General features: G+C 42.8%; 1 protein-coding gene across 1 annotated transcript in view; it reads left to right on the top strand.

Moving 5' to 3' along the window:
• Positions 1–434: 434 nt before the first annotated feature.
• PLEKHG2 (pleckstrin homology and RhoGEF domain containing G2) overlaps positions 435–24,394 on the top strand; it is a 170,652-nt gene continuing 146,692 nt past the window's right edge. Inside the window, exon 1 of the mRNA XM_082263484.1 lies at positions 435–732. The gene's annotated coding sequence lies outside the window, so the exon portion shown is untranslated. The remainder of the gene's footprint in view (positions 733–24,394) is intronic.

Raw genomic sequence — 24,394 nt, 5'->3', positions numbered from 1 at the left:
GTCTAGATGCCTAAATGCATTGAGTTGCTGCCATGTGATTGGCTGATTAGCAATTTGTGTTACCACTAAACAGGTGTACCTAATAAAGTGGCCAATGAGTGTCTATCTATCTACAGTATCTATCTATCTATCTATCTATCTATCTATCTATCTATCTATCTATCTATCTATCTATCTATCTATACTGTACATATACATTTATTTTTCCAATGGCTTGCGGCAAAGTAAATAGGTGAGCGCGGTGAATACTGCCGATAGCGATGTTCAGCAGAGTATGATCTGGCAGTGGAGAGGTTAAGAGAAGCAGGAAACTTTTGAGAGTTTTGTTACTGCTCCAGCCCAGTCTCCCCCCTCTTAACAGTGACTCCCTCCCCCCCCCCTGCTCCCCCCCATGCTCTCATTCTCTCTCTCTCTCCCTCCCCTCCCTGGCCGATCACACAGCCCTGGCCCCTTATTTCCTCTGGATTGTCCTGCTTCTTTCTCTCTCTGTAGACCACTCCATTCCCTGGTGGCCTGGGGCAGACGGGCACCCTGTCAATGAGTCTGACTTTGTCCTTAAACTCGGATGCAGGAGCCATTGCCAGGGTAAAGTGCCACTATTCTCGCTTACAAAGGGGACCTATCTCTTTTTTCATCCATCCATGTGGATAAGGATGTGATTTTTGGGGTACCAGATGGCATCTCTCTGACCTGACAGCCACTTACTGGGGCACGGTGCGTTGGAAGGGTCAGGTAAGTCCGCATACTTTGGTAGAACAATGACAATGTGGGGCTGAGCTGGTGAGGGGGGGCTAAAGTTATCACAAAGACTTTGAAACTGGTGAAACTTAAGATCCAACTAGATTTCTAACTGGAATATTTCTGAAAAGAAAAGAAACAGGGATACCAAAGTTTCAGACAATTTTTAGTTTTTCTGTGTATTTCTGCATTGACATTATGGTCTATATCCATCCTTGGTGTAGAAAGAGAAAGTTCTATGTTCTTCTCCTTTGCATGCATCCCCCATTGTGTTATATGAGGAATTTTACTGCTCCCTAGACAAACCCTGATAGTCTAGAAGACTACACTGATGAATCAGAGGCCAGATCCTTTTCACTGAGTCAGCTCTGTTCATGCTGAGAAGATGGACATCACGTCTACCTGGCTGGAGATCTCCTTTTAAAGATTTGTACTCACAAGCGTTTCGCAATGCGCCCACCTCCGTCTGAGCATTGTTGAGATTATTGACTCTTTGGCACAGCATGGACAATTGCCTGCTTTTAATACCAAACTGTATTTATTTATTCTAATTTATGCGTCCGACATATCCTGAGATTCGGACAGGACTAGTCACATTAGCCCGTGTTTCAGAAAGAGCTTACATTCTATTTTTCCAACACAGTCACATAGATGTACCCACTAAAACTGGCCATACTGGATTCATTTTTTTTTGCCGTTCAACTCAAAAAAAAAAAATTAGCTGATTTCCCATCAAACATATTCGGTGTCTGGATGGGAAAATCCTTCCCACTAAGCTAGTGTATTCTGACTGCGGGGAAACTACCCCGTCGTCAGACCACAATGATCAGTGTTGCCGACTATTGCCAGCGGAACTGATAAATCAGCAAAATCCCAACAGGATGGTTGTAGACAAATCAATTGATAGATTGATTTGTGAACAACCAATCTGCTCATACATAGACCATCCACATATGGCTGGCTTAAGTCCAATATTAACAAAAGCCGATTACAACTTTAGACTATGTGGGGAAACCTACAGAAACAAGTGCGAAACCATTGCATGTCTATAATAGCCCTGGAAAGAATTGATCCCAGAAAAAACTTTGCTGCAAGGCATCACATGTAACCACAAAGGTACCCTTTTAGTATTCAGTGAATACTGACCTCAGTATCTGAGGAAAGGGATTTAGGAGTAATTATTTCAGAAGACTTAAAGGTGGGAAGACAATGTAATAGAGCAGCACGAAATGCCAGCAGAATGCTTGGATGTATAGGGAGAGGTATAAGCAGTAGAAAGAGAGAAGTGCTTATGCCGCTGTACAGAACACTGGTGAGACCTCACTTGGAGTATTGTGCGCAGTACTGGAGGCCATATCTCCAGAAGGATATAGATACTCTAGAGAGAGTTCAGAGAAGAGCTACTAAACTAGTACATGGATTGCAGGAAAAAACTTACCAGGAAAGGATAAAGGACCTTAACATGTATAGCTTGGAAGAAAGAAGAGACAGAGGGGATATGATAGAAACATTTAAATACATAAAGGGAATCAACTCGGTAAAGGAGGAGAGCATATTTAAAAGAAGAAAAACTACCACAAGAGGACACAGTTTTAAATTAGAGGGGCAAAGGTTTAAAAGTAATATGAGGAAGTATTACTTTACTGAGAGAGTAGTGGATGCATGGAATAACCTTCCTGCAGAAGTGGTAGCTGCAAATACAGTGAAGGAGTTTAAGCATGCATGGGATAGGCATAAGGCTATCCTTCATACAAGATAGGGCCAGGGACTATTCATAGGATTCAGATATATTGGGCAGACTAGATGGGCCAAATGGTTCTTATCTGCCGACACATTCTATGTTTCTATGTTTCTATGAATGCCAGTGGATGAATCTTGCAGAGCACTTTTATGTTAGGGGTGACTAGAGGGCACCAGAAACTATTTTAGGTGTAACCAAGGACTGGCAAAGTTGCAATAAATCTTGGCTTGCTCACTCACCATAGAGAACAAGTGCTTCATTGGCAGAGGAGTGATTAAAAGTCACGAGGCCCAACTATGAAAATGCTTCACCCTCCTTTCATAAGTCCATTTTTGAAAAAGTTCTACAGATCTTTAGCAAACATTGGTTTGGGTACGATTACCCATGTTTCCTAAAAACACATTAAAAGATAGTGGTTGGCACATCCAACAGGACCGATTGTTCTTCAGCCTGGGGCTTGTTGGCTCCAGTCTGCTAGTACCCCTTAAGGCTCCATTCACACCTGGGCGTTTTTGTTTCAGGCGTTTTTATGGGCGTTTTTGCAGGCATTTTTTGTGCAGGCGTTTTTAGATTGACTAGAAACCAATGGAAAACGCCTGTAATCTGCCCAAAAAGAAGCTCATGTACTTTTTTGAGCGTTGGGCGTTTTGCTTCAGGCGTTAAAACGCTCAGATGAGAACAGGGGCCATTTAAATGAATGGGGTTTTACTTGTTGGGCGTTTTGGAAACGTTTTTTTTGAGCGTTTTTGGAGCTGAAAACGCCCAGGTGTGAATAGAGCCTTACACCAGGACACTCAACCCACTCAAGCCAAAATGAAGTGGATCAAGCAGCGATCATATCATAACATGCTATAGCGAAAATATGTAGACCCTAACTGCTGACTTTCTTCTAAAAATGCTAGCTGCCTGGCTATCAAACGAATTCTCTAGCTTCAGTGCTTTCTGGGACACTCACATTGTATGCAGATCAGGAGTTCGGAACTGGCACCGTCTTCCATTGCTGCATACATGTCTTGTGCCAGTAACACAGAAAGGATATATGCCAGAGACAGCCATGCAGCTAGTATTTTCAGAACATGGTCCAAAGCAGCATTCTGCATATTGGTCTTTACATCAGTCTCAAGCATTTAATAGAGTACTGCAATTACTGGGCTTCCTGGTGGCATACCACTTTCATCAATTTATTCACATCTCATCGGAAATCTTTAATTCGAAGAGGCTGGTATTGGTGTAAGAATAAGCTACTGACTGCTAGCATTGGGCATTGCCATGACCAAGACATCCATCAGATCTAGGAAGCTGGACTTCACACCTCACTATATAGTTTGTATTAATATTATTATGATATAGGAGATAAGAACAATGGAGGACCAAGACAATTTTGCAAAATTGTTCTTATGCAAATTTTTAAGTTCAGCTCATTGATTTGGATCACTTTATATCCAGCATCCAAACAGGATGAGAAAGAGGGTTGCTAGGAGGAGTCAGAAGACTCTATGTTGCTCAAGTAACTCGTAGTAGCAACTTAGTTCTGTAGTAGATTGTTTAATATTATATCATTTAGTATGATGAACACAATGTAAGGTAACCTTCATTGTGGATGTGAATTTTCCATTAGAACAAGTGTAGCTGAATGCAGTAATTGACAGGTCTTACTGAGCCATTGTATAATACAGGAAACCTAGTCTGGTGTTCATAGTCTCATTGTTCAGGATAAGCATACACATTTTTGTGGACATTTTATTATTGTTTTGTTTTTTTTTCTCTTTGATTGCCATTTTAATTTTGCAACATATGGGCATTCCTAAAGCTGAACTCTCATTTACCCACTTGCCGACCAGCCGCCTTACTTATACTGCGGCAGGTCGGCTCTCTCCCGCAAAACGACGTACTTGTATGTCGCTTTGTGAGACAGCTAGCGCCGATTGACCACAGGAGGAACCAATCAGCGATGTCCGCCGGGCACCCACGATTGCTCCCCGTGGAGACAAAACTGCGGTCTATCGATATAAACACAGCAAACCGCTGTTCTGTCAGTGATGAACACAGGGATCCTGTGTTCCTCCTATTTAGGAGCACAGGTCTCTGTGCTCATCCAGCAAGTCTGTCCCCCACACAGTTAAAAAGCACCCCATAGGGACACATTTAACCCATAGATTACCCCCGGTGTTAACCCCTTCCCCCCGGTGTTAACCCCTTCCATGTCAGTGTCATTGGTACAGTAACAGTGCATATTTTAAGCACTGATTACGGAAGTAATGTCACTGGTCCCCCCCAAAAGTGTCAAAAATGTCAGTTAGGGGTCCGATCTGTCCCCTGCAATGTCGAAATCCCACTAAAAATCGCTGATCGCCGCCATTACTAGTAAAAAAAATAAAAATAAATAACATTTACATAAATCTTTCCTCTAGTTTGTAGATGCGATAACTTTTGTACAAACCAATCAATATACACTTATTGGGATTTTTTTTACCAAAAATATGTAGCAGAATACATATTGGCCTAAAATGATGAAAACATTTGATTTTTAAATTTTTTCTTTTATTGGGAATGTTTTATAGCAGAAAGTAAAAAATATTGTTTTTTTTTTTTCAAAATTGTGGCTCTTTTTTTGTTTATAGATCAAAAAATAAAAATCACACAGGTGATCAAATACCACCAAAAGAAAGCTCTATTTGTGGGGAAAAAGGGACATTCATTTTTATTTGGGTACAGCATTGCACGACTGTAGTTAGAGTCAATTAAAGTAACGCAGTGCCGTATCGCAAAAAATGGCCTGGTCAATAATGTGGTTAAACCTTCCGGTCTGGGAGTGGTTAAATATATTCCCCAAATGCCACAAAAATAGATAAATCCACTTTGTTTGCACCAAATGCCTTTGCAAACAATTATTACCATTTAAAATTAGTGGTGACATCATTACTATGCTGTACATAGCTTGTACAGACAGCAGAGCTGTGGGAGGGACCCAACAGCTCCGCCCACTACAGGCTGCCTACAGAAAACTATGGGAGGGGGCGGATACAAGACCAATCAACCTGTACAAGGAGAGAGAGTAGCAGTGACCGGTCTTTATTACAGGAAGCTCCTGCACAGAGATAACATTTCACACTGGATTATTGCACAGATCTGGAGTTAATATACAAAACACACTAAGATTCTGCGAGATTCAGCTTTAATAACCTAGTGTAGTAAGGATTGATGCGCATTAGTAACCTGCAACAACTAACCATGAAGCAGCTGCAGATGTGAAATGAAGACTGCTCTTAAAGAGGAACTGCAGTCTGCTCACATAAATTGTTATTCAAAACATCTTTGCCATTCTGAAGCTTCCCTCCAACTACTTTGCATATTATTTTATATATACTGTGATTCTGTACTTGCCAAATATGTTGCAGAAATCTCCCTCCACTAAGTCTGGCTGCAGCCATTTTAACTGTGGGCAGCTGAAGCTTCTGACTGTTCACTTCTTGGATTTACACAGATACACAGACACACATACACACACCTGCACATACACACACCTGCACATACACACACACACACACACACACACACACATATATATACAGACACACATACATACACACACACACACACACATATATATGTATATATATATATATATATATATACTATAGACAGACACACTCACACCACTGCTTGCCTGCACGTCTCCTCTCTTGATAAATACTCATGGATCTCTGCAGTCTCATGTTATCTCCGCCCTCACACAGCCCCCTCCAGCTTTGCAGCTCTCATTGGCTCTCCTATGACTAATCCCTTCTCCCTTGCTGGCAAACTCTAGCGAGAGTTAGGGAGAGAGCTGTGCATGATCTCATTAGCCTAGGCCAGTGATGGCGAACCTTGGCACCCCAGATGTTGCTGAACTACATTTCCCATGATGCTCATGCACTCTGCAGTGTAATTGGGCATCATGGGAAATGTAGTTCCAAAACATGTGGGGTGCCAAGGTTTGCCATCACTGGTCGGCAAATGACCAGACAAGAAAGAGGAAGTGGGCTGTATAAGGTATTTACTTGCAGAAAAAACATTTTTTACTATCCATAGGTAAAACAACAAGGATAGAGGATTTAATAGATGGAAAGATGAAAAAATGACTGAAGGTCAGCTTTAAGCCTAGTACAGACAGCCCGAATGTCAGGCTGCATCGGGCGGTTCAATAGAAAACGGCCGACATCCGGCCTGTGTGTACTGCAGCTGGTTTGACAGATCAACCAATGGCTGAGAGCGCTGACCGGAGTGTTTTGGCCGGGCGGGGGGCATCCCCCTGTCAGAACACATTAGTAGTGTGGGAGATCGCTGTACTAACATCGCATGGTTAGTACAGCGGCTCCTCCTGAGCTGTCATTTTTTTTTTTTTTCGTTCAGCCCTACTGGGTTGACTTAAAAAAAAAACAAATACTGATGTGTACTAGGCTTTATTGGTTACTGTAGGCATCTGCATAAGAATTACTGTTTGCAGTAGATAATTCAATAAGTTAGTGACAAAGATGTATCATAATATAATGCAAACAGCGTTAACGAGGTGAAAATATCAGTAAAACACAGAACCTATCACAATCGTTGTTTAGTAATCTCAGAACATTAAACTGAAGCATTAAATAATTACTACCGTAACTATATAGTAGAACTTGCAACTGCTATGGGGCCCAGAGCTGTCTGGCTACACAGCAATTTATGGTGGTTTCAATGACCTTTGGCAAATAGATTGGATTATATGAATGTGTGTATGGTTTAGGAACCTCCTATCTATAGGATTGTTATGAAAGCAATTAGTATTCTTTATCAGCGTTTCTCAACCGGTGTGCCGCGGCACCCTGGTGTGCCATGAAGAGTCCCCAGGTGTGCCACGACAAAATTGACCCCAAATTAGGCAGCTATCTGATCAACTAACTACTGTTGGCCACTCAGTTAAGCCTTGCTGATACAGCGGTCCTGGTCTGCTGTCTAAAGCTCACTTCCCACTGCCACAGGTTGCTAAGGGCAGGTCGGGTGTACGCACGGCTTTCAGGGATTTGCGAGCCACGGGTCCCGGGAGACGTTGGGTGGCGCACTTCTCCCCGAGGGGAGGTGAAGCAGAGAAGTGAAGGAGAGGAGGAAGAACAGGGAGGAGGCTCTTCAGTGGCTGCATATGAGCTCCTCTGAGCTCCTTGAGGTATAGCAATTGTACCTGTAATTTACCTGCATGTATTTGTAATAGGTTTAATTGCAAGCATGGGGATTACTTTTTTTTCAAATGTAATATAAATATACCTAAGTTATGTGGGTTATTATTATTGGTAATGGTAACGATACTTCTTTAATGGTAACTGCACTTCTTTTTATTATGTATTCCGCTTGCACATTGCTCTACTGCAGTTTGGCTGCAGCGCAGGTGTAGCGCAGGGTACCTGTGGTTTTCATGTGCATTACCTGCGGTTTCCTGTAGACTTCTGCACCAAAAATGTAGGACATAATAGAAGTTTATGAGAAACTGCAGGTAACGCACATGAAAACCGCGGGTACCCTGCGTTACACCTGCGCTGCAGCCAAACTTCAGTGAGTCAATGTTAAAGTGCCCTAATTATAACAAGTGTTATGTAGTTTTTTGTTTTTTTTTTTACTTCAAGACCGCAATATCTATATATACTTTGCAGCTTAGAAATGGTTTACCAGGGTGTGGCTGAAGATATCCGCCATAACCTCTATATTGTTTTATAAAGCCGGAAGGTGGCTTTCTCATGAAAGCGTTCCAAGTAGCTCATGAGCCACTGGAACGCTTTCAGATGCCCCCCCCCCCCCCCCGTCCCACCGTCCCACCGACTCGCCCAAGAAACAATCCAATTGTGCGGCCGGCTAGTCCCAGAGGCAATGAAAGAGTAGATCCTAGGACAGTGATGGCGAACCTTGGCACCCCAGATGTTTTGGAACTACATTTCCCATGATGCTCATGCATTCTGCAGTGTAGTTGAGCATAATGGGAAATGTAGATCCAAAACATCTGGGGTGCCAATGTTCGCCATCACTGCCCTAGGACCAGAACGAGGTCCAGGCTGCATTTTTGGTTGGTGTGCCTTTGAGATTCTTTCAGATTTTAAAGGGTGCTTTGGTTGAAAAAAGGTTGAAAAACACTGTTCTATATCAATAGAGGAATTGCCTTGGAGATGGATAAGAGAGAAGAGACCTCTATGGTTTTGTTATGGGGTCCCATCTCATGTAGTTAATGCCCTGCAAAGTATGCTTGAATAATAATGTTAATTTTTTATTAAAAAATAAAAAAAAACATTTTTCCTTTACCAGTAATTTATTTCCCTAAATCCCAGGCAGAGTACCAGTTGGGGTGGGGGTAGATTTCTGTATAGGTGCTGGTTTAGGAAACATTTGCTTGTGTTTTTGAGGCCAGGAGCTTTTATGATAGTTAGTTCTGCCTGGAACAGATGACTTATGGGACGCCTAAAGTAACCGGTGCATTTTTCAGTGCTTGTTCTATTTCCTATACACATAGAAGTCTGATGACAGATAAAGATGAACAGACCCATGTAAATTGCTTTCTTCTTTGTTCGCCTACGACCTTCATTCCACTACTACAGGAGGTTTGCTCACATTGGTCCACAACTAGGATCATTCCTTAAAGGGAAAGCATGGTGTATTTTCAGTGAGCACATATATAATATTTTTGTAGTATCTATCTTAATGACTTTATATGACTTTGATATGCCCCCCCCCCCCCCCCCCCCCGCTTGAGATATCAGTCACATAGAGATTGCATTATTTTCTGTGCATCGGAAACCCATAGACTTTCAAGAAGAAACAGTAAATTGCAACCGCTGGGGAACATTGCCACACAGGAGGCAGAGCCTGCATGTGTAACAAGCAAAATGGCGGCTCCCAGGTACACCTTTATACTTACCTGAGCCCAGTCTCCATCCAGCATTGTGCCTGAGAGCAGAGGCTTTCTCCGCTCTCTCCCTCCTCACAGGGCAGATCAATAGCAATGGAAGCCATTGGCTCCTGCTTTTGTCAATCAAATTCTGTGATGAGGGAGTCAGGGGGCCGGAACCACATGTGCTGTCTGTGTCTATAGATGCATGTCAGCACTGCTCAGGATCGACCCCACATGAGTGCCCCATATGAAGAGGCTATGGGGGCACTCAACGAAGAGATGCAGCCAGAAGTGCCAGTGGGGACCCCAGAAGAGGAGGATCAGAGCTCCTCTGTGCAAAAACTTTGCACAGGACAGGGAGGTATAATCTGTTTATTATGAGAAAAAAAAAAGTTTTACAATCACTTTAACAATAGCATAAAAGTGCTGATCGAAGGAAAAAATTCCAACAAGCTGGTTCAAATAGAATTTGATCATTAGATTGACTTCTCTGTAACGAGAATAGCCATAGCTTGGTCAAAATTTGTTCTGTCCCTGCTGAACAGGCCAACAGTGGATCCATCAAAGGCCAGCATAAGGGACACCCTCCCTTGGACAGGTGTTACTGGAACAAGTACCCTATGGGGGTGCTGTCTGTGTCTATAGACACAGGCAGCATTGCTCAGGATTGAACCCACATGAGTGCCCCATAGGAAGAGGCTTCCTTAGGGGGCACTCATTAAAGAGGTACAACCAGGAGTGTCAGCGGGGACCCCAGAAGGGGAGAATAGCCATACCTTGGTCAAAATTTGTTCTGTCCCTGCTGAACAGGCCAACAGTGGATCCATCAAAGGCCAGCATAGGGGACACCCTCCCTTGGACAAGTGTCACTGGAACAAGTACCCTATGGGGGTGCTGTGTGTGTCTACAGACACAGGCAGCATTGCTCAGGATCGAACCCACATGAGTGCCCCAAAGGAAGAGGCTTCCTTAGGGGGCACTCATAAAAGAGGTACAACCAGGAGTGCCAGCGGGGACCCCAGAAGGGGAGAATCAGGGCTGCTGTGTGCAAAATCTTTGCACAGGGCAGGGAGGTATAACCTGTTTATTATGGAAAAAAAAAAGGTTTACAATCACTTTAACAATAGCAAAAAAGCGCTGATCGAAGGAAATATTTCCAACAAGCTGGTTCAAATAGAATTTGATCATTAGATTGACTTCTCTGGAACGGGAATAGCCATAGCTGGGTCAAAATTTGTTCTGTCCCTGCTGAACCGGCCAACAGTGGATCCATCTAAGGCCAGCATAGGGGACACCTTCCCTTGGACAGGTGTTACTGGAACAAGTACCCTATGGGGAGATTTCCTCTCTTTTCCTGTTCTGGTGACAACACAACTTTCAGATTCTTAGTGACAATGGCAAGGATAAATAGAAATGGTGAATCTTCCATGGTGGGACAGAGACAGCAAAAGCAAAAATGAATAGGAATCCTTACATTTTTGCTCCAGTCCAAAATTGGAAAATGGCATTACAAAACACTTTAATCACCAACAATAAGAGCAAACTTGTAAAATATGATGGTTTAGGGCAAAAAATGAGATATCAGCTCAAAACATGGGCTCGCAAAATATACACATATATATATATATATATAATCAGGCTTGAGGTCTCCTTTAGGAATCACCCCATTTGACATTCCTGGTGTAATTTATATTTAGCAAACCCTTTAACTAAAGCGTGTTCGGTTCTGCCTGGAAGGCTTGCTTTAAAGGGAATTTGCTTGGAGAATTTTGTTTTCAATTTTGCCCCCCTTCCCTTTCCCCATATGAGAAGGCAGGGAAGTGATGAGTGAGCCCCCCGCTGTTTGGAATAGCCTCCCCCCTCTCTCCCCCGACTAACACCTCCATAATGACTGGTTTTCCGGCAGATAGTGTCAGGAGCATTGTGAAATTTGGTGCTTCAGGCGTGAAGATTGTAAAGGAAGACTGCAATATGGGTAAAACACTGAGCAATTAGTACATTCGGCGTTATGTGTCACTAGGGCCATATTCCTAATGGCAAAGCGGTAACGCTTGGAACACACCACCTTCATTTAGGTTACGTCAGTGCATTTGGTTTATGATTAAAGTAATGGCAAAGCACACAAAGAAACACTTATATTACACTCATGTTTAGTATCACTTAACCCACTAAAGCCGCCATTATCAACTTATGAGGCATACGAGGCCTCAGCTGTGGCCCCTGAAAGCAACAAAGGACTGTATATAATATTCTGTACATATATTACTACGGAAAACCCTCAGAAAACTGTTGCTCTTGGTATTCGTTTTATTTTACTTAATGTTCTCCATATTTTTTACTTTTATGTATTTTTTGTAACCTTGAGGCCCCGTTCACACTGGGGGGATCCGACTTCCAGGGGCGACCTCCGAGGTCGCGGTGCGAGCAGCGCGCCGCGACCTCGGAGCGGCCGGCACGGACTTCATAACATTGAAGTCTATGACGGTCGCCCCCAGGTCGCCCCAAAGAAGCTCCGGACCCTTTTTCTAAGTCGGAGCGACTTGTGTCGCTCCTATTAGAACGGGTCCGCAGCTTCCCTATGGAAGGCGACCTACGGCGACCTGTGAGGCGACCAGGTCGCCTCACAGGTCGCCCTAGTGTGAACGGGGACTGATAAAGCAAATTTTTGGCCCCTGCAATGTGTTGGCTGTCTTTTGTCTTCTTGTTGCTACGTGCGATAATCACAACAAAGGATTTTGGACGTTTAAAGTGTTACTAAACCCACAACAGTAAAATCAGTCTGTATATGCAGTAAAACATGTTTGTTATACTGACTGAGGAAGGGGTTAATCCTCTGTATTGTGTAAAAAGTCTGTTTGATCTTGTCTTCTCTGATCCTCCCCTTCTTCCGCAGTCTCCAAACCATCTCCTGGTAGAACAAAGCCTTGGGGGCAAGCTGCACATTTTCGGTTTGGTTTGTATTGCTAGATAGTTTTTTTTTTTTTTTTATTGTGATCAGCACAGGGCCAATCAGCACTGTCCAGACAGAAGGTCAGGGGTCCTGCAGCCTCATAGGACAATTGGGGAAGAGTGAAAACTCCTCCTACAAGCTTTAACCTGACGCTGATAGAAGTCACAGGACTGCTCTAGCTGCTGATGAGAAAAGGTATTTAGCAGTTTATATTTACTAAAATAATTGCATTTCCATGTTCTGTGTACTGTGGGAGACCAGATATAGTGAATGCAGGCTCCTGGGTTTAGTAACACTTTAAGAAGATTGTTTGAGACTTTGTCGATTTTTGCGTGGATTTCTCAATTTAGTTGATCCCTATTTCTTTGTAGTGAGGTGCTGAATTCAAGACATTAGGCTCAACCAATGATTCCTTGTTTTATGGGTTAAAGATCTGAGTCCAGCTCCTCACCTCCATGTTTTTTTTGTTAGAGATGTCTGTCATTACAGCCTGTTTGCAAATCAATGCTCCCACTCCCTACTATTGGGGTCTACAGAGGGTCACACAGCAAGTACCAAAGGATCACATGTGGCCCTTGGATTATAAAAATAATTTAGGGGGTCATTTTATTTTAAAGTGTATTTAAAGCTATTTTTAAAATTATAGAAACTATGGAAGAGGTATAACCCCTGTCAGGTTTTCATTGCTGTCTGCTGGGGGGGATTCACCCTCTCTGTTGTCTTAATAATTATTTTCATCAGAACTGAAAGGAAAATTTAAAAGAGTAACTCCACTTTTGTTGAGAAAAAAACATTCCCCTCTGGGTGATCTCTGTACATTACAAGGATTATAACAAACTTTGTTGCAGATTCCTACCCTTTGCTATTCTGAAGAAATCTATTTGTTCCTCTGTGCCCCTGTGCTGAGCGTGTCTAATGGGAGTGGTTTCATAATTATCAATCAGCTGTGCAGCTGCAGGGCTCTAATGAGGAAAGCTGCTGGGCCTGCATCCCTTTAGATGTGTTCCTATTGGGTGTATCTCACCAAAAATTACATTTTTGTTGCAGGCGATGCCTGAAATCTGATTTGTATCTTAGTGCAGACTTCTGGGAAAATTAGTGAGCCAATCACACAAGCAGGAAATGATGTTTCTGGGGTGTGGTCAGTAAACATTCTGTGTACAGAACACCTCCAGGTAGCCATATTGCATTGCAGTTTCAGAAAATTACAACAGCTGCAGACTGAAAAGGAAAGGGAATTTTTAATAACATTCAATTACAATATGATTTGTGTCGCAATTGTATACGCTATATTGTTTTTTCTTTATTTGCTATTTTTTCCACAACGAAAGTGGAGCTACCCTTTACATTTAGCATTTTTACCAGAGCAGTCATAGAGAATAAAATTTTCCAATAGAAACGTTTATTCCAGTGACAGATTTCTCTTACTTTGGAGAGATTTCCTCCTGCTTCCTGTTGTTTCTTCAGGACAGGAAGTGACTGAACAGCTCCCTAATAGGACACAGGCATAGGAGATTTTTAGCCATCCCTTATCTTATTCTATTCAAAAATAAAAAGAAGACATATTTGATACTATTTGTAAGAGCATTGTGGGAAATGTAAAACCACTGGTACTATATTTTGGTCCAATGGAATCTCTAATTTTAGACAAAACACCTTCTTCTGCGTTGGAATCTATTACTTTACCTCTTTAATTTCTATGCTCTGACTAGTGTAGCAGTTGGTTGTAGCACTAATACACTAATACAGTCAGCATTGAACTGGAAAAACTTGGCACCAATACTTTCAGGGCAAATAGGGCGAATCTGGCCTTTAACCACTTGCCGACCGCAGCAGGACTATTTACTGCGGCAGTCAGCCCCGTACAGGCAAAGTGACGTAGTACTACATCGCTCGCCTACGAGCCTCTAGGGGTCGAGCGCGCACCGCCGGAGGCGCGCTCCCGCCCCCGCTCGCTCCCTGACATGTCCGCGCGAGTGACTGGCGGTTCCGATGTCCGCCGGTCACCCGCGATCTCCCGGTGGAGAGAGAGAAAGGCAGGCGGCTGATGTAAACACAGCCGTCTGTCATTCTCCCTGATCTAACTGCAGAGATCATACGATCCTGCTATGTAGGATCATATGTCTCTGTGGTTACATCACTAGCTATTCCCCTTTACAGTTAGAAGCACACCCCTAGGGACACACTTAACCCCTTGATTACCAGTAAAGTTAACCCCTTCCCTGCCAGTGTCATTTTTACAGTAACAGTGCATATTTATAGCACTGATTACTGCAGTAATGTCACTGGTACCCCCAAAAGTGTCAAAAATGTCAGTCAAGGGTCCGATCTGTCCGCCGCAATGTCGCAGTCCTGCAAAAAAAATCGCAGATCGCCGCCATTACTCGTTTAAAAAAAAACAATAAAAATTACATAAATCTTTCCCTTAGTTAGTAAACGCAATAACTTTTGCGCAAACCAATCAAAATACGCTTATTGCGATTTTTTATACCAAACATATGTAGCAGAAAACAAATTGGCCTAAAATGTTAAAAAATTTTAATTTTTACATTTTGTTTGGGGGGAATTTCATATAAAAAAATGTGAAAAATATTGTTATTTTTTCAAAATTGTCGCCCTTTTTTTGCTTATAGCGCAAAAAGTAAAAATCGCACAGGTGATTAAATACCACCAAAAGAAAGCTCTGTTTGTAGGGAAAAAAAAAGGACGTCAATTTCATTTAGGTACAGTGTCTGTTAAAATCACGCAGTGCCGAATCGCAAAATAGGCCCTGGTCTTTGAGCAGGAAAATCCTCCGGGGCCTAAGTGGTTAAAAGGGTTAGGGGCTAGGTTAGTGTCAAGGCTTAAGAATAAGGACTTGTTCTCACCATGCCTTCTGAGCAGGCCCAATACAAGGGCACATAGAAAACAACAGCTTTTTATGTATCCTGTTCACACCATAAAAGTGCATTGGTGTGTACTGCTTAAAAATGCACATTTACACAGCGCAACACACTGAACTGCATGTCAGTGCACAGCAGTGCCTCACAGTGCATTGAGGTGAATGAAACATCATTTTGTTAGATACCAAGAAAAAAAAGAAAAAGAAAAGTAAACAGTGCAATACACTGTAGCCACACATCGCACCACCTATTTACACCACGCACCAGCGTGCAATGTTATATGGTGCATAACGTGGGCAGGGTGGTGGGAATGAGTTCTAAGGTCTAAAGTTATGGTCAAGTTTTACAGCTGGGGTTAAAGTGGAACTAAACCCTCCTGTTCTTTGCCGAACAGGAAGCTGCCATCTTGGCCTCTGTTTAATCAGCAGTTACCATGGTGCTGTACATGTGATCAGCTATGACACCAATCATTTGATGGCTTGACAGCTTGGTTAGGAGCAAACGCAAATGTGACAGTTATCTTTCACAACATGCCTTGAATGTAACTGTTTTGGGAAAAAAAATTAAATCAATGGGTTTAGTTCCACTTTAAAGTGGTTGTAAATGCTGAAGGTTTTTTACCTTCATGCATTCTATGCATAAAGGTAAAAAACCTTCAGTGTGTCCCTTTCCCCCAGCCCCCCTAATACTTACCTAAGCCTGATCTTGATCCAGCAATGTGCACGAGACCTGTGGTTCTCCCTGGGTCTCTGCATGCTGATTGGCTGGGATGCAGCAGCCATTGGCAGTAAGGCGATAGCAGGGGGGAGGGTCTGAGCCACGCTCTCTGTGTCTTATGGACACAGAGAGTCGGCTCAGGAATGAGCGCTCACTAGTGCCCCCACACCAAGCGGCACTCAGCAAGAGGGAGGGGCCCAGAGCGTCGGCAGGGGACCTAAGAAGAGGAGGATCAGGGCTGCTCTTTGCAAAAGCACTGCACAGAGCAGGTAAGTATGACGTTTGCTATTTTTTTTTTCAACAAAATGTTTTCCTTTACAATCACTTTAACCACTTAAGCCCTGGAGGATTTGGCTGCTCAAAGACCAGGGCCTATTTTGCGATTCGGCACTGCGTGACTTAACAGACAATTGCGCGGTCGTGCAGCGCGGTACCCAAATTAAATTGGTACTTTTTTCTCACAAACAGAGCTTTCTTTTGGTAGCATTTGATCACCTGTGCGATTTTTACTTTTTGCGCTATAAACAAAAAAAGAGCGACAATTTTTAAAAAATAACAATATTTTTCAAATTTTTTATATGAAATTCCACAAAAAAATTTAAAAATCAAAATTTTTTAACATTTTAGGCCAATTTGTTTTCTGCTACATATGTTTGCTAAAAAAAATCGCAATAAGCGTATTTTGATTGGTTTGCGCAAAAGTTATTGCGTCTACTAACTACAGGAAAGATTTATGTCATTTTTATTGTTTTTTTTTTTACTAGTAATGGCGGCGATCTGCGACATTGCGGCAGACAGATAGGACCCTTGACTGACATTTTTGACACTTTTGGGGGTACCAGTGACATTACTATAGTAATCAGTGCTATAAATATGCACTGTTACTGTAAAAATGACACTGGCAGGGAAGGGGTTAACTTTATTGGTGATCAGTGGGCTAAATGTATCCCTAGGGGCGTGATTCTAACTGTGGGGGGGGCGTGGCTTGTGATGTAACCACAGAGACATACGATCCTACATAGCAGGATCATATGATCTCTGCAGTTACACCAGGGAGAATGACAGGCGGCTTTGTTTACATTAGCCGCCTGCATTTCTCCCTCTCCAGCGGGAGATCGCGAGTGGCCGGCGGACATCGGAGCCGCCGGTCACTCGCGCGGGGATGTTAGTGAACGAGCGGGGGCGGGAGCGCGCCTCAGGCGGCGCGTGCTCGCCCCATAGAGGCTCGTGGGCAAACGACGTAGCCCTACGTCGTTTTGCCTGTAGGGGGCTGACTGCCGCTGTAAATAGTCGTGCGGCGTTCGGCAAGTGGTTAAGTGCTAAAGAATTACATCTCTGAAGAGGGTAAAGGGTTACGGTAAGGCTCAGGCTGAGGGTTAAGGTTCAATTTCATAGTTAATTGTTAAATATTAAGAAATAGTTCAGTGTTAAAGTGCATCCAAAGCCAAAATCTTTTTTTGGTCGTATGAGTACACTGTGTCATTGTAAAATAGACATCCTTATTTGGAATTCCTAAGGATAAAAATGTGACCCATGTTCCATAGAGAAGTGGACTGCTAAGGAGTCCAAAGTACCCCTTTACCAGTTCACTGAGGTCTGCAGCGATCGTCCCTCCTGCAAAGTGGATTAGAATAGAATAGATTTGCCTAATAACCGGGAGAATTTGCTCATTGATTTACTCATTAGGTCCAATGTTTTAGGAAAAAGAAAACTGTTGATCTTAGTAAAGAATAAAATTCTTCTTTTCTCCAAACTGCAAAGGAAGAATGGAAGACTGAAAATTGTTCACTGCTATGTGCAATACAGACAGTTCTAAATGAGACGACTGAGTTTTCTTTAGGCTCAAGGTCAGATCTCACCAATGACCTATGAAGTGGCACTATAACCTCTGCCTTCCTGCTGTCAATAACTCTTCCTGCACAGTCCATTATCCCACAGCTTTTCCCAGCATTAATAACTACTCTCCGTCTTCTTTGTTCTATCACCAGCTATGCATTTGTTATTTCTGTTCTTCCATGGGCAAATACTGACAAAATATAGCAGTCCTAAAGAGGAACTGCAGTCTGCTCACATCATTTGTAATACAAACATATTTGTGCTCTGAAGCTTCCCTCCAACCACTTTGCATATTATTTTATATATACTGTGATTATGTACTTGCCAAATACGCTGCAGAAATCTCCCTCCACTAAATCTGCAGCTTGCTATAGGGGCACACGAGCCGAGTTACAGCTCCGTGTATCCAGAGCTACCACTCAGCCCTGCCCTCTCTCTCTCCTGATTGGCTAACTGATTGATTGACAGCAGTGGGAGCCAATGATGTCGCTGCTGTGTCTCAGCCAATCAGGAGAGAGAGAGTTCCAGGCGGCTGAAGCACTTGTGGACATCCCTGGACAGAGAGGGGGGTCAGGTAAATAGTAGGGGGGCTGAGGAGGGTTGCTGCACACAGAATGCATAGAATGCTTTAAGATAAAAAACCTTCTGACTTTACAACTCCTTTAAAGTGAACCTGTACCCACCTGAAAGTATGTATTGTAGACACTCCAAAATACATGTAACCCTTCAATGTCCTAAAACCACAAAATCCACAAAGTCCTGAAACCTAGGATGATTTGTTATACAGATTTGTTATGCAGACTTCAGCTAGGATGACAGCACTTTGACCTCGCCCCACTTGTCATGCTTTTGCTGTTTCAATAAATGTTAATTGGGTACTCAGTATAAAACACAATTACCCGTGTGTGTCATTTCTAAGGCCCACATTGCAGCGACCCGACTTTGCCGGGCGACCTCACAGGTCGCGGCGCGCTGCTCGCCCCGCGACCTCGGAGCGGCCGGCACGGACTTCATAACATTGAAGTCTATGCAGGTCTCTCCGGGTCGCCCCAAAGAAGCTCCGGACCCTTTTTCTAAGTCGGAGCGACTTGTGTCGCTCCTATTAGAACGGGTCCATAGCTTCTGTATGGCAGGCGACCTACGGCGACCTGTGAGGCGACCAGGTCGCCTCACAGGTCGCCCCAGTGTGAACGGGGGCTCAGTCTCACAGACGTATCTAAGCAGACAATTTGTAAGGGGTTAATACTGATAAGACATTGAATATTGATAGCATGCGTCAATAATTAGGTACAATGCAGGGGCATAGCATCCTATTGTGTGAATCGAAAGGAGTAGAGCTGAGCTTCAAGCTGCAGTGTGCAAGAGGCCGAATAGAGTCAAAAATAAAGAAAGACAAATATGAAGGAAGCAAAAGGATAGGGTAGGAAGGGGAATTGTGAGGTAGGACAGGTTGAGTCTCCGCACATGGGATGAAACTTTGATCCAAGAGCTTCAGAAAGTTAAAAGTGCCCATATAGAATTGTTAACATTTCCCCCTAAATAGTTATTTAGCCATATTTTTTGCCATGATTTTTCATGAGTGCCTTACTGTGATTGGCAGCCTTGGTCTTAATTAAAAAAGCACAAGACATGAAAGAGATGGGCTTCGTGGCTCCCTGGGAGCGCTAGGATTTAGCTAAAGATATCTTCACCTATGAACAGAGGCTGACTGGCAACTTTCGGCCCAGGGGGCAAGTACAAACCAGAAGCCCATGGTGAAACGACTTGGCCCCACTCTCCCTCTCCCTGGCCTCCTCCTGACCCCCATTCCAGGCTGATGCTCCACCTAAGGTACTCTCTACTCACCGGCCGAATCCAGTTTCCCGACCTGGCCAGCAGGGGGTGGTTGGGGGAGCTGGGACAGCTTGGTTGGGGCTGGCCGGCGGAGGAGAGTCTCCAGTGGGGCATGGAACTGGCCTCTGCTCAGACAAAGTTTACCCCATCCATGCTGGGGGGAGGCCTGTGCTCTGTCCTAGTCTTTATCCCACACTCAGTAGGTCAATGGTGGGGACTTTTTACTTCTCTTCACCAGGAATCCTTTAAGTATGTCTGTGGCAGAAGCGGTGCAGCCTTTTTACGGGGCATCAGAAAGGCCAGGGGGGCAATTGCCCCCTGCCCCCTGGCCCAGTCCTCTCCTGTATAGATGCATATATAGAGTATAGATGCACGTTGAGAAACATGCAATATCAGGTTGATCATACATCTTAGAACAATCATGTACATTTTTGGTGAAGCAATCCTTGTAAAAAAAAGACATCACCCAAAAGCTGGAATGTCCGGGCGGCTTTCCGCTGTAGGAATAATTTTGTATGTCTTTATTGCTATCTGATCAAAACACGATATGCATCCTCATTTCCTGGAGGCATCATTTTATATGATCTGCCACAGTCTCATGTTTATTTTATGCACATGCCATTTTAATTTTGCAGGGGAATAAAAAGATCCTGGCTATACACACAATTTTGGCTTTTTGTTAGCTTTCCCCATTTTAGGTAACCAAATGATTAAACTTGGTATGGAAAGCATGTTTTAATGGATGTTTCGATGGTTCTATTGATTTCTAATGCAATTTTGATTGCTCAGAATTAGGAAAGAGGTTCGGGCTCAAATGGGTTTTCGGTGAATGATGAACTTTTGGCCGAAATTGCCTTTTTTCTGGTCAGTCGAGTCACAAGAGTCAGCATTTTGAAGGAATAGATAACTTAGACCTCTTTTTATAAATGGGTGGTCTCAAAGCAGTGTGTTTAGGGCTGATAGGAAGAGCTGACAGTCCTGTGTAGGGTGAGATTCTGTTTAATATTTAGATTTTGCCATTGGTACATGGCAGTGCCCAGCTTACCATGCCTTTTTTGACAATAGCTTTTTAGCACTACAAATTGGCAGAATATATATATAAAAAAAAAGATTCACCACCAATCCCCCCATAGACTTTAATTGTGTTTGCCGCAAAGTTCACAAACTTTGAGAAAGATTCATAAAACTGTTTGCAACAAACTCAACACACGCAGATTTTATCATCCCTACTCTACATTTTACAGCATATTAAACCATGCATGGCTGAGTGCTGTGAAATCTATTGGAAGGCTCCAAAACTAGCAACTCTATAGCTAACATAAGAATTAATTTGTGACTTCAAGTAGCTTACTTTTTAATTTTTTTTAGAGTTCTTTTTAAAGTTTAAAGAATACCTGAAAGGAAAATTAAGGCTGTGCTACCAAATAGATTGTTTGTTTGATTTTCTTGCATGCAGTTGAAAAAGCTGGCATCTGATTGGTTACTGTGAGCAATGTAGAGAATTTCCTTTGAAGCTCTCTCCTTCGTCTAAATGGTTTATAGAAAGTGACATTGCTCCTAGTGAAATCCATTGTTTTCATATGCAAAACAAAGCTTCCGCTTGCCTAACAATACATTCAGTAGCTCTGGATTCCAATGGGTTCCTTCTGCACAACAAAATATTTCAATGAATTACATAAGTGGAATGAATAACATTTGGTTTTATTTAATCAAGGAACATTGCTGCGCCTAAACAACAGCAACCAGTAAATCAGAAACCAGGTCTTGGAAGCTTAGGATGACCTGTCTGGTTAAAGCAAAATTCTGACTGGTGGTTACAGTTTGGGCTCCATTCACACCTGAGCGTATCATTTTTAGGCATTTTTTTGGGCTTTTTTCAGGCATTTTTTGCAGGTCTTTGGGGCAGGCATTGACATCTAACAAAAACGCTTGTAATCTGCCAAAAAAAAAAGCTCATGTACTTTTTTGAGCTTCAGGCAACATAACGCTCAAATGTGAACAGGGGCCATTGAAATTAATGGGAATTTGCTTGTTGGGCGTTTTGAGACTTTAGAGATGAGCGTTTTATGAGCTTAAATATGCCCAGGTGTGAACAGGGCCTTACCCATTGATCAAAACTTTAAAGTCTAGTACACATGATGATAATATTGGACGAATGATCGTCCCTTTTTTTTATTTGCATGTTAGTCTCATATCGAAAATGAAGAGTTTACTAACATTACGAAAATTCTCGTACGGCAGAATTAAAATTCAAAATTGATGTAAGGAATTGCATTGTATTTGTATTGTATTTTCAAATGACAACTGTACTGATTAAACAAAAATCATACGATCTGGCATTGTTCGAGGAAAATGTTCATTCTTTTTTCCGATCGCATATCGGACGAACTGTCGTGATCGGCTCTCAGAAGCGGTGTACAATGGTCAGATTATCGTATGATCGATTAGAAAGCAGTATTTTTCATACGATTTTCGTGTGTATGGGCCATAAGTGTACAGTATATAATTTCCAAATCTTGTTGCACGGCTGTGCTTCCCACGCCAACTAACTAAATGCAGCCATTCAGAATCTAGTGTAGATTAAAGTGGCACAAGTTTTTTTACCTTCATGCATTCTATGCATGAAGGTAAAAAACCTTCTGTGTGCAGCAGCCCCCCTAATACTTACTTGAGCCCCCTCCCCATCCAGCGATGGAGAGTGGGCTCCCGCTTCTGTCAATCACAACCAGTGAGTTAATCAGAAGATGGAGGGGGCGCGGCCAAACCACTGCTCTGTGTGTTAATGGACACACAGAGTCGCCGCTCGGAAAAATGCCTGCTTGGGTGCCACTAAAGCAGGCTGCTTGCTGTGGAGGCACCTGGCGGGAGGGGCCAGGAGCGCTGATGTGGGACCCGAGAAGAGGAGGATCCAGGCTGCTCTGTGCAAAACCAACTGCACAGAGGAGGTAAGTATAACAGGTTTTTTATTTAAAAGAAAAAAAACAGGGTTTATTATTGCTTTAAGCATAAAAGATATCACTAAAGCTGGGTACACACTGATAGTTTTCTTTTTATTCAGCTGAGTTAGAAAAAAAAAACTGATGGATTGCCGTACCAACACAATCAATATTGGTGTGGCAATCTCTTCTGCTATTCTATTCAATTCTGTCAGCGGGGAGGGCCATCGCCCCCCCCTGCAGTTCACAAATGAGCAGTCCCAAACCACTGGCCGCAAGTGTCGATTGGATACTGGTTCTTCAGCATGTCCCTTCAACAAAAGCCATTAGACCAGCTTCTGTTGGAAAGGCAGCTGTATACATTGACCGAAAATCGGCTGGAATTTTCACCCAGTGTGTAACCAGCTTTAGTTGCCTCATAGTGTCCTGCCCCACAATTGGCTATATATTATCCAATCTGTATATTTCGCCTGTGCGCGCTCCCGATCGGTCAGGGAACCCCCCGCGCGTGTGCCTGGCGGACCCGATGTCCGCCAGGCACTCGCGATCGTCCGTTACACCGGATGAAAGGCAAGCGGCTAATGTAAACAAGCCGCCTGTCATTCTCCCCTGTGTAAGAATAGTGATCATACGGTTCTACTATGTAGGACCGTTGATCTCTGTTCTTACACCTCAAGCCACAGCCAATCACAGTTAGAAACACGCCCCTAGGGACACACTTAACCCCTCCCTCTCAAAAAAAGTTAACCCCTTCACTGCCAGTGTCATTTTACAGTAACAGTGCATATGTATATCACTGATTACTGTAGTAATGTCACTGGTAACCCCAAAAATGTCAAGGGTCCGATCTGTCCACCGCAATGTCGCAGTCCCGCAAAAAAAAATCGCAGATCGCCGCCATTACGCATTAAAAAAAAAAAACAACAACAAAAATGACAAAAATCTTTCCCTTAGTAAATGCAATAACTTTTGCGCAAGCCAATCAAAATACGCTTTTTGCGATTTTTTTTTTTTACCAAACATATGTAGCAGAAAACAACTTGGCCTAAAATGTTAAAAAAATTTGATTTTTACATTTTTTGGGGGGGGGGGGGGGGATTTCATATAAAAAAAATTGAAAAATATTGTTATTTTTGCAAAATTTACGCTCTTTTTTTGTTTATAGCGCATGATCAAAAAATCGCACAGGTGATCAAATACCACCAAAAGAAAGCTCTATTTGTGGGGGAAAAAAAGGACATCAATTTCGTGTAGGTACAGCGTTGCACGACAGCGCAATTGTCTGTTAAAGTCACACAGTGCCGAATCGCAATATAGGCCCTGGTCAGGAAGGGGGTAAAATCTTCCGGGGCTTAAGTGGTTAAGAGAATTAAAACCATTTGGAATGGACATGCCAAAATATACAACATTGTAGCAATAAAGAACTATTTTTTCCTTTCACTCGCTGTGTCGCTGGCATTTTGTGGAAATGCTTCACAGTTTAGAGGATACATGTTGCCAATTTAATTCAGTATATAGTGAAAAACCTTCTTTATCATAGGTCAAAGTCAGATCTCAAACCTAGATATACATGCCATTCTTACCTCCTTCTTACCTCCTAATGAGGCAATAGAAGAAAAGGAAGAAGATAGTCATTCCCCTCTGAAGCAAGTATGGGGTCAACCAGATCGAATAGGAATGGAGAGAAAAGAACATAGGTATATAGAGAGAAATGGTATCCGCAAAAGAAAGGGGTTGTTCCTCCTAGACCAGGAAAGTCCATCGATGGATAGTGTGTCCACAGATCCCACTTTTATCAAATGTATTTTGTGTATTGTGATGCAAGCATGTAAGATTGTCATTAACCAATTAAACTTCTGTTTTATGAAGTTGGTA

The sequence above is a fragment of the Pelophylax lessonae genome (assembly GCF_965119305.1).
Source record: "Pelophylax lessonae genome assembly, chromosome: 7".
In the NCBI taxonomy this organism is placed as follows: domain Eukaryota; kingdom Metazoa; phylum Chordata; class Amphibia; order Anura; family Ranidae; genus Pelophylax; species Pelophylax lessonae.
The sequence above is the reverse complement of the archived record's forward strand: the minus strand, read 5'-3'. Positions and strand labels throughout refer to the sequence as shown.